The following is an 11,264-nucleotide window of genomic DNA, read 5'->3' on the forward strand; positions in this document are numbered from 1 at the left end:
CCTTTTAGCAGTGAACATAAGTATTTCTTCAAAAGTGTTTCCTTTGCAGTTTTTCGTTTGTTTGTTTGTTTTGTTCTTAACCTAAGTTCCCTATCATCCTAAGAATCAATTTGTGATCATTTTCAATTTCTTTTGGCTTGGACATCTCAATTAAATACTGATTTAATTTATATATTAGGTTTGATTTTGTTGCTTTGATGTTTTCTTTCATTGTTTAAAACATAAATATGGTTATCAAATAGGTGATATCATCCCAGCCCTCCCAAAGATCCTTAAAAATAAAAAGCTTTTCAAAGGACAGATTTCAGAATAATAACACAAGCTATGACACTAATCAAACAAAAGTAAACCAACTCAAAGGGATGAATGAAAATTAATGTGAATAAAATATAAATTAACAGGCTACATGATATAAAAACAAAATACTAAGACAAATATGAGTTTGTCCTTTGAAATAATGAACAAAATTAATGAATAAGGGGTCTTTTTTTGATCCTCACACAAAGTGTGATTACCTGCATAAATTTGGACACATAGTATTGTATTATGGTAAAGTCATTTCATCAAAACTCTCTACCTTTCCCTAAGGACTCATAAGTAACTGACATTTGTTATGGGAAAGGGCTCATGGCCCCTAGGCAGGTTCCTAAGAGGAAAGACTCATAAAGCCTCACACCTCCTTGAGGAATTAGAATCAGTAAGCAGTTGCTGAAGTAAAGGAATCATCCCATCACATTTTTCTTTCCTTAGTACTGTCAGTTTATACTTAGTTGATAGACATAGAGAATCCAGAACACCTACCTATTTGAAGAATTAGTGGCAGTTAACAGTTGCTAGAGGGTTGGACTCATGAGACCACATGCTCTTGAATAGTTATAAGCTGTTTACAGTTGCTAAGGATGATGAAGTCATAAAGGCCCCACACTTCCTGGAAGACTTAAAGAGAGTTAACAGTTACTAGGGAGAAGCACGTAAGACTGGATACCTAATGGAGGCATTTAAGAGTTGCCTCTACTTTGAGGGTCAGAGACATATTTTCTTTAGGAATATAGCCACTGATAAATTGTCCATGGTCCTGTAAAAAGCCTCTTACCCACGTTCTTGTATTCAACTCTAATTAAACTCATTCGGACACCAAAACTAACCAACAATAAACAAACAGGAAAATTCAAGGGAGCCTGTTGGAAAAAGGGGGACTGAAATAAGTAGAAGCAACAAGAGAGGGTAATACATGGCAAATAAATTTAAAATACATGATATATCCTTGCATGGTGGTGAACACCTGTAATGCAGAGGCAATCAGAGCACTCTGAGTTTGAGACCATCCTGCTCTACAAAGCAAGTCCAGGACATTCAAAGTCACAGAGAAAAAACCCTGCCTTAAATCCTCCCCCACCCCACAAAAAAAAAACAAAACATGATTTAGATGCATGAAAATTTCACAATTAAGCCTATTATTACACATAGTATATATTGGCTAAATGCATTTTAAAAGATGATGTCATTGAACAATGTTATTAAACACATCAAATGTAAAGTGAATATTATGAATTATCAGACAAATTAGCTAAGGTAAAGTGTAAAATATCAATCAAGACAAAAACTACCCAAAATAAAACAGAATGAAATATAAATATATCAAATAAAATGAATGTGTTAGACTTCTGAATAAATTACTATAAAGAAAATGTAAGATTAGTTGCCTTCACTGGTGATCATTACCACATATTAATCAAGACACACTGGCAGTTTCATAAACATCAAAATTAAGGGAATAGAATTGAGCATACAGATCTGAAACCTTATACTCATGCATAACTGTGTTTGAAAATTGGTTGCCAAGAGAATTCAATGGGAAAAGAGTGTTGATTTCAATAAAACTTCACAGTCAATTGTATGTCTACATGCAAAAGGTAAAATTGCTCTCCTACATTATCATGAGCAGATTAACATGATGACTCTATTTTTGTTTTATTTATTCAAATATTGTAGCACACAATAGCAACAAAACTGCAATACCTTGTAAAACTTATGAGGAAATAGGAAATATGGCTTTTTTCATGAGACACTGCTTCAGAGGTGCTAGTTAATAAGGCTAAGTGTCCTGTGTATAAAAAGGAAAACAAAAGCTTTTCAGTTTAATGAGGTCCCATTTATTGGTAGTTGATCTTGGAGCCTGTGCTGTTGGTGATCTGTTCAGGAAGTTGTCTCCTGTGCCAGTGAACTCTAGGTTCTCCCCAAACTTTTCTTCTCACAGATTTAGTGTGTCTGGTTTTAGGTTGATTACTTTGATCCACTTGGACTTTAGTTTTGTGCAGGGTGATAAATATGGATCTATTTGCATTTTCTACATGTAGACATCCAGTTAGACCATGGAAGATGCTCTCTTTTTTCCATTGTATGGTTTTGGCTTCTTTGTCAAGTATAAAGTATCCGTAGGTGTATGGGTTTATTTCTAGATCTTTTCTTATTTTTAATAAAACTTTTACTTTTATATTAATTACAGTTTATTCATTTGGTACCCCAGCTGTGCCCCCCTCCCTCATTTCTTCCTAACCCCAGCCTGCCTCCCACATATCCTCACATGACCCTCTCCAATTCCACTGATAGGAGAGGTATTCTTATCATTCCATCTGACACTAGCTTATTAGGTCTTAAAAGGTCTGGCTGCACTGTTCTCCTTTCTGGCCTGCCAATGCTGCTACAACCTTAGGGGAGGTGGCCGAAAAGCCCACCACTGCTTTCATGTCAAAGACAGTCTCTGTTCCCCTTACAAGAGAAGCCACATGAATATTTATCTGCCATGTGCTACATCTGAGCAGGTGTTCTAGGTTATATCTATGAATGATCCTTGGTTGGTGTATCAGTCTCAGAAATAACCCCTAGTCCCAGATATATTGGTTCTGATGCTCTTCTTGTGGATCTCCCGTCCTCTCCAGTTCTTACTATCCCCCCTTCTTTCATAGAATTCCCTGCTCTCTCCCCAAAATTCGGTTATGAATCGAAGCATCTGCTTTGATACACTACTGGGTAGAGTCTTTCAGAGGTCTTCTCTGGTAGGCTCCTGTTCTGTTTTCTCCATCTTCCGATGTCTGTTCAATTTGCCATTCTGAATGAGGATTTGTGATTTTACCCAGGGTCCTCCTTCTTGCTTAGTCTCTTTAGGTGTACAGATTAATTATGTTTATCCTATAATGTAGGTCTAGTATCCACTTATGAGTGAGTATATACCATGTGTGTCTTTCTGCTTCTGGGATACCTCAGTCAGCATAATCTTTCCTAGATCCCACCATTTGCCTGCAAATGTCATGATTTCCTTGTTTTTGGTTTTGTTTTGTTTCGTTTGTTTGTTTTCTTTGTCTTTTTATGATTTTTTTATTTTAATTTTTTTAATTACTTTCTTTCACTTGTATCCCCTCTGTATCTTCTCCTCCTCCCCTCTGAATCCTACCCTCCCTCTTCACCACTTGTGTCCCTCTAGCAGTCCACTGAAAATGGAAGTCCTCCTCCCCTTCCCTCTGATGTTAGTCTATCAGGTTTCATCAGGAGTGGCTTCACTGTCTTCTTCTGTGGCCTAGCAAGACTGCTCCCCAATCCGTGGAGGTGATCAAAGAGCAGGCCCATCAGTTCATGTCAGAGACAGTCCCTTGTTTTTAACTGCTGAGTAGTGTTACAGTGTGTTATTGTACTACAGTTTTTGTGTCCATTCCTCAGCTAATGGGCATCTGGATTGTTTTCAGATTCTGGCTATTATGAATAAAGCTACTACAAACATGGTTGAACATTTGTTCTTGTTGTATACTTGAGAATAATTTGGATATATACCTAGGAGTGATACAGCTACATCTTGAGGAAACACTATTCTTATTTGTCTGACAAAGTGGCACATTGATTTCCAAAGTGGTTGTATAAATTTACATTCCCAACAACAATGAAAGAGGGGTCCCCAGGCTCAACATCCTCTAAAGCTTGCATTGTCACTTGAGTTTTTGATCTTAGCCATTCTGATGTGTGTATGGTGAAATCTCAGTGTTGTTTTGATTTAGATCTCCCTGATGATGACTTTGAATACTTCTTTAAGTGTTTCTCTGCCATTCTATATTCCTTTACAGAGAATTCTCTGTTTAGCTCTGTACTCCATTTTTTAATTGGGTTACTTGATTTGTTGCTTTTTAAATTATTTGGGTCTTTATATATATTTTGGATATTAGCCACCTGTCAGCTACAGGTTTGGTGAAGACCATTTCTCAGTCTTTAGGCTGTTGTTTTGTTCTGATGACAGTGTCTTTAGCTTTATAGAAGCTTTTCAGTTTCATGAGTTCCCATTTCCTGATTGTTGATCTTAGAGCCTGGGCTTAGGTGTTCTGTTCAGGAAGTTGTCTCCTGTGCCAATGAGTTTGAGGCTCTTCCCCATTTTTTTCTTCTAGGCAATTCAGTGTGTTTAGTTTTATGTTGATATCTTTGATCCACTTGGACTTTAGTTTTGTGCAGGATGATAAATATGAATCTAGATGCATTTTTCTACATGTAGACATCCAGTTAGAAAAGCACCATTTGTAGAAGATGCTGTCATTTTTTTCTGCAGTATGGGTTTAGATTCTTTGTCAAAAATCAAGTATGGGTAGGTGTGTGGATTTATTTTTGGCTCCAGTTCAGTTCCATTGATCCTCCTTTTTGTTTCTATGCTAATACTATTCAGTTTTTATTGTGATTGCTCTGTAGTACAGCTTGAGATCAGGGATGAAGACACCTCCAGACAATCTGTTGTTTTACAAGATCGTTTGGCAACACTGGGTTTTTCCAAATGAAGTTTGAATTGTTCTTTCAAGATCTTTAAAGAATTGTGTTGGTACTTTGATGGGAATTGCATTGAATCTGTAGATTGCTTTGGGCAGAATGCCCGCTTTCACTATGCTCATACTACTGGTCCAAGAACATGGGAGATCTTTCCATCTTCTGATATCTTCTTCAATTTCTGTCTTCAGAGACTAAGTTGTTTTTTTTTTTTTTTTTCCAGAGAGGTCTTTCACGTGCTAGTTAGAGTCACACTAAGGTACTTTATGTTATTAATGGTTATTGTGATGGGTTTTGTTTCCCATATTCCATTCGCAGCTATTTTGCTTTAGTATACAGGAGGGCTTCTGATTATTTTTTTGAGTTAATTTTGTGTCCAGTCACATTGCTGAATATGTTCATTAGTTGAAGTAGTTCCCTGGTTGAATTTTTGAGATTGCTCGGTATACTATCATGTCATCTGCAAGCAGTTATACCTTGATTTCTTCCTTTCAGATTTGTATCCCCTTGATCTTCTTATTGCTCTAGCTAGGACTTCAATTGCTATGATGAAGAGATAAGAAGAGATTTGGCTGCCTTACCTTCTCCCTGATTTCAGTGGGATTGATTTAAGTTTATCTACGGTTAGTTTGATGTTGGCTATAGGCTTGCTGTATATTGCCTTTACTAGGTTTAGGTATGTGCCTTGTATCCTTGATCTCTCCAAGACTTTAAACATGAATGCCTGATGGATTTTGTCAATTGCTTTTTTGGCATCTAAGGACATGATCTTGTCGTTTTTCTGCTTCAGTTTGTTTATATGATGGATTACATTGATGGATTTTCACATATTGAATCACCCGTTTATTCCTGAGATTAAGCCTACTTGGTCATGTTGGATGATATCGTTTATATGTTCTTGGATTCGTTTTGCAAATATTTAATTGAGTGTTTTTGCATCAATGTTTATAAGACAGAAAGGTCTGAAGTTCTCTATTTGCTGTGTCTTTATGTTGTTTAGGTATCAATTTGACTGTGGCTTCATTAAATGGGCTTGGTAATATTCCTTCTGTTTCTATTTTATGGAATAATTAGAAGAAAGTTGGAGTTATCTCTTCTTTGAAACTTTTGTAGAATTCTGCGCTGAAACCATCTGGCTCTTTTTCTTTTCTTTTTTTTTTTTCTTTTTCTTTCTTTTTTTTGAAGGGGAACTTTTGATCACTGCTTCTTATTTGTTTAGGGATATGTGACTATTCAATCTATATGATTTCGATTTAATTTTGGTAAATGGGATCTATCAAGAAAATTGTCTCCTTTAGTTTGTTTATGTGGTGGATTACATTGATGGATTTCTGTATGCTGAACCATACTTGCATGCCTGGGATGAAGCCCTCTTGGTCATGGTGGATGATATCTTTGATGTATTCTTGGATTTGGTTTCCAAGTATTTTGTTGAGTATTTTTGCATCAATTTTCATAAGAGAGATAGGTCTGACATTCTCTTTTTTGGGGGTCTTTGTGAGGTTTAGGTATCAAGGTGACTATGACTTCATAGATTGACTTTGTAATGTTCCTTCTGTTTCTATTTTGTGGAATAGTTTGGAGAGAATTGGAGTTAGCACTTCTTTGAAGGTCTGGTAGGATTCTGCACTGAATCCATCTGGCCCAGGCTTTTTTTTTTTTTTTTCCTTTTGGAAGGGAGACTGATGATGAATGTTTCTATTTCCTTGGGGATAGACCCAGAGTAAGATGATCAATCCTCACTTAGAAAGACAAATTGGATATCCATTGGACATAGGAGAAAACAAGTAAGATGACAGGAGCCTACTGCAGAGGACCTCTGAAACAGGTGTACCTAGCAGTGTATTAAAGCAGATACTAAGACTCATAACCAAACCTTCAGTAGAGTGCAAGGAATCCTATGAAAAAAGGGGAGGTAGTATGACTTGGAGAGGATAGGAACTTCACAAGGACCAATTATATCTCCGCACAGGGGTCTTTTCTGAGAGTGATACTCTACCAAGGACCATGTATGTTTATAACATAGAACCTCTGCTCAGATGTAGCCCGTGGTAGCTCAGTAACCAATTGTTTTTTCCCTAGTAAGGGGAACAGGGACTATTTCTGACAGGAGTTCAATGGTAGGCTCTTTGACCTCCACACTCCCCAAGGGATGAGCAGTCCTGCTATGCTACAGAGGAGTACTTTGCACCCAGTCTTGAAGATACCTGATAAAACAGGGTCAGATCAAAGCAGAGGAGATCCTCTTCAATCAGTGGACTTGGAAAGAGAGGGAGGAGATTAGGGAGGGAAGGTGAGATTGAGAGGGAATGAGGGAGCAGGATACAGCTGGGATATAGAGTTAATAAAATGTAACTAATAAAAAAATTAAGAAAATGAAAATTGCCCATTTCATTTTGATTTTCAAATTTGGGGGCATATTAGGTTTTTGTAGTAACATCTAATGATTGTTTGGATTTCCTCATTGTCTGTTGTTATGTCCCCATTTTTATTTCTGATTTTGTTGATTTGAATATTTTCTGTCTGTCTTTTATGTATTTTGGCTAAGGGTTTGTCCATATTCTTGTTTTTCTCAAATAACGAGCTTTAGTTTATTTGATTCTTGGAATTTTTTCTTTGTTTCCAATGTACTGATTTCAGCCCTGAGTTTGATTCTTTCCAGCTGTCTACTCCTCTTGGGTGTGTCTGCTTCTTTTCTTGTCCTTCAAGTTGTACCATTTGAGTTGCTTGTATGGTATGCCTTGAATTTCCTTATGAAGGCACTTAGTGATATGAACTTTACTCTTAGCACTGCTTTCTTTGTGTCCCATAAGCTAAAGTAGGTTGCGCTTTCATTTTTTTATTAAGTTCTAGGAAGTCATTAATTTATTTTTTTATTTCCTCCTTGACACAATTGTCATTGAATAGAGATTTGTTTAGTTTCCATCTGTGTGTACGTATCTTGTTATGTTATTGTTGAGGTCTAGTTTTAGAGCATGGTAGTGTGATATAACACAAGGCATTATTTCAATATTCTTGTATCTATTGAGGCTTGCTTTGTGCCCAAATTCATGGTCATTTGGTGGGAAGGTTCCATGAGGTGCTGAGAAGTTATACTCTTTTTTTGTTTGAGTGAAAGGTTGTGTAAACATATGTTAGGTCCATTTGATTTAAGACCTCTCTAACTGTCATTATTTCTTTGTTTAGCTTCTGTCTCAATGGGAACTACCTTGTTGAGTATAGAGTGTTGATGTCTCCCACTATTAAGATGTTGGGATCCTTGTGTGATTTAAGCTTTAATAATAATACTTCTTTGACAAATGCAGGAGCCCTTGTTTTTAGTGTATAGACGTTTAGGATTGTGATCTCCACTGGTGGAATTTTTCCTTATATGAGAATGAAGTGTCTCTCCATCACTTTTAATTAAATTTGGTTGAATGTCTATTTTATTAGGTATTAGAATGGCTACTCTACCTTCCTTCTTGTGTCCCTTTGCTTGGAAAACCTTTTTCCAGTGCTTTATTCTGAAGTAGTGTCCGTGTTTGTTGCAGAGGTATATTTCTTAAATGCAGCAAGTTGTTGAATCCTGTTTCTGCAAAATTCTGTTAGTATGTGTCATTTTTTTTTCTTTTTTTAAATTAAATTTTTATTTTTAATATTAATTACAATTTATTCACTTTGTATCCCAGCTGTAGTCCCCTTCTTGATTGGTTGAAATCCCACCCTCCCTTTTTCATTCCTGAGACAATTGATGTTAATAGATATTAGTGACTAATGACTGTCATTTCCATTTATTGTGGATTTGGTGGTGCTTGTGTGTTTGAGTGTTTGGTTTTCTTTTTTTAAAGGATGGTGTCTGTATCCTTTGTGGTTGATCCCCTTTGGTTTGCCATTTTACTTTACTTGGTCTTTTTTCCTTGTCTCTTTTAATATCAAAGGATGGATCAGCCACTGGTCATTAATTTCGCTAAACTTCAACAGACTCAACTCTACAATTAAAAGACAAAAACTAACACAATTGATAAATAAACAAGATCCAAAAATCTTTTGCACACAAGAAACACACCTAAGTCACAAAGATAGACATTATTTGTGAGTAAAGGGCTAGAAGACAGTTTTCCAAGCAAACAGATCCAAGAAGTAGGCAGGAGTAGTCATTCTAATATCTACTAAAATATATTTTCATCCAAAATTAGTCAAAAGACATTGGAAGGTCATTCCATACTCATCAAAGGAAAATTCAACCAAGAAGCCATCACAATTCTGAACATCTGTGTCCCAAATACAAGAGCACCCACATTTGTAAAAGAAACATTAATAAAACTGAAACCACACATAGATATACACACATTTGTAGAAGCAGACTTCAATACCCCACTCCCAAAAAAGGACAGGTCAACAAACTAGAAATTACACAAAGAAACAATGACTCTGACATAGATCATGAATCTAATGGACCTAACAGACCTCTACAGAACCCTTCACCCAAACACAAAAAAATGTACCTTCTTCTCAGCACCTCATGGAACCTTCTCCAAAATACACCATATAGTTGGTCACTAAGCAAGCATCAACAGATACAAAAAGACTGAAATAATCCCTTGTATTTTATCTGACCTATCTGGTCTAAACCTGGACCTCAACAACAACAGAAATAGCAAAAAACCTACACATACATTGAAACTGAATATCCTGTTACTTAATGACTGCTAGGTCAAGGGAGAAATAAAGAAAAAAAATTAAAGATTTCCTAGAATTCAGTGATAATGAAGGCAAAACATACCCAAAATTATGGGACACAATGAAAGCATTGCTAAGAGGAAAATTCATAGCATTAAGCACATTCAAGAAGACATTTGAAACATCTCATAGAAGCAACTTAAATGCTTACCTGAAAGCCCTAGGGAAAAAAAGGAAGCAGACATATCCAAGAGTAGAAGACAGCTGGAAATAATCAAACTCAGGGAAGAAATCAATAAATTAGAAACAAATAAAACAATTCAAAAAAATCAATGAAACCAAAATCTGGTTCTTTGAGAAAATCAAAAAGATAGACAAACTCTTAGCAAAACTGAATTCTACCAGGGAACTCCTACAGGTGATGAACACCTTCAGTCCAATGGATGCGTATAAAATCAACTCAAAAAAATCAGTAGCCATCCTGTATACAAAAGACAAAAGGACTGAGAAAGAAATTAGGGAAACAACACACTTCACAATAGCCACAAAGGACATAAAATACCTTGGTGTAACTCTAACCAAGACTTGTATGAAAAAAAAAAAAAAACCTTTCAGTCTTTGAAGAAATAATTAGAAGAAGATATCAGAAGATGGAAAGATCTCCCATGCTCATGGCTTCACAGGATTAACATATTAAAAATGACCATCTTACCAACACAATCTACAGATTCAATGCAATTCCCATCAGATTACAAACACAATTCTTAAAGACCTTGAAAGAAAAATTCTCAACTTTATATAGAATTACAAGAAACCCAGGAACACTAAAACAATCCTCTACAATAAGATCTTCTGGAGGTATCTCCATCCCTGATCTCAAGCTGTACTATAGAGCAACATTAATAAAAACGGCATGATACTGGCATAGAAAGAGAATGGTGGATCAGTGGAGTCAAATAGAAGACCCAGAAATAAACGCACACACTTATGGACACCTGATTTTTGACAAAGATGTCAAAACCATACAATGGGAAAAGGTATCATCTTCAACAAATGGTGCTGGTCTAACTGAATGTTTACATGTAGAAAAGTGTTAATATATCCATACTTACCATCCTGTAAAAAACTAAAATCCAAGTATATCAAAGACCTCAATATATAAATGGACACACTAATCCTGTTAGAAGAAAATGCAGGGAAGAGCCTTGAACTCGTTGGTACAGGAGACAAATTCCTGAACTGAACACAAACAGCAAAGCCTCTAAGAACAACAATCAATAAATGGGACCTTATGAAACTGAAAAGCTTATCTAAAACCAAGGGCACTGTAATCAGAACAAAACAACAACCTACAGATTGGGGAAGGATCTTCACAAATTCTATATCTGAGAGAGGGCTAATATCCAGAATATATAAAAAAACTTAAAAAGTTAAAAAGCTCTTAAAAGTAAAAACAAACAAACAAACAAACAAACAAAAACAAAACAAAAAAGTAGTTAGTTTTCTTGGGTTGTACTTTTCCTTCTAGTATCTTTTGTAACACTCGGCTTGTGTGTATTTATTGTTGAAACAGAAAGACACACGGTATAAACTCACTCGTAAAGACATATAATATAGAATAAACCTACTAAAATCTGTAAACTTAAAAAAAAATAACAAGAGGGATGACTCTGGCTATAATGCTTAATCCCCATTCTGGAAGGCAAAGAGGATGGACAACAGAAGAAGAAGAAGAAGAAGAAGAAGAAGAAGAAGAAGAAGAAGAAGAAGAAGAAGAAGAAGAAGAAGAAGAAGAAGAAGAAGAAGAAGAA

The sequence above is a fragment of the Psammomys obesus genome, unplaced genomic scaffold, assembly GCF_907164565.1.
Source record: "Psammomys obesus unplaced genomic scaffold, mPsaObe1.curated_primary_1811, whole genome shotgun sequence".
In the NCBI taxonomy this organism is placed as follows: Eukaryota; Metazoa; Chordata; class Mammalia; order Rodentia; family Muridae; genus Psammomys; species Psammomys obesus.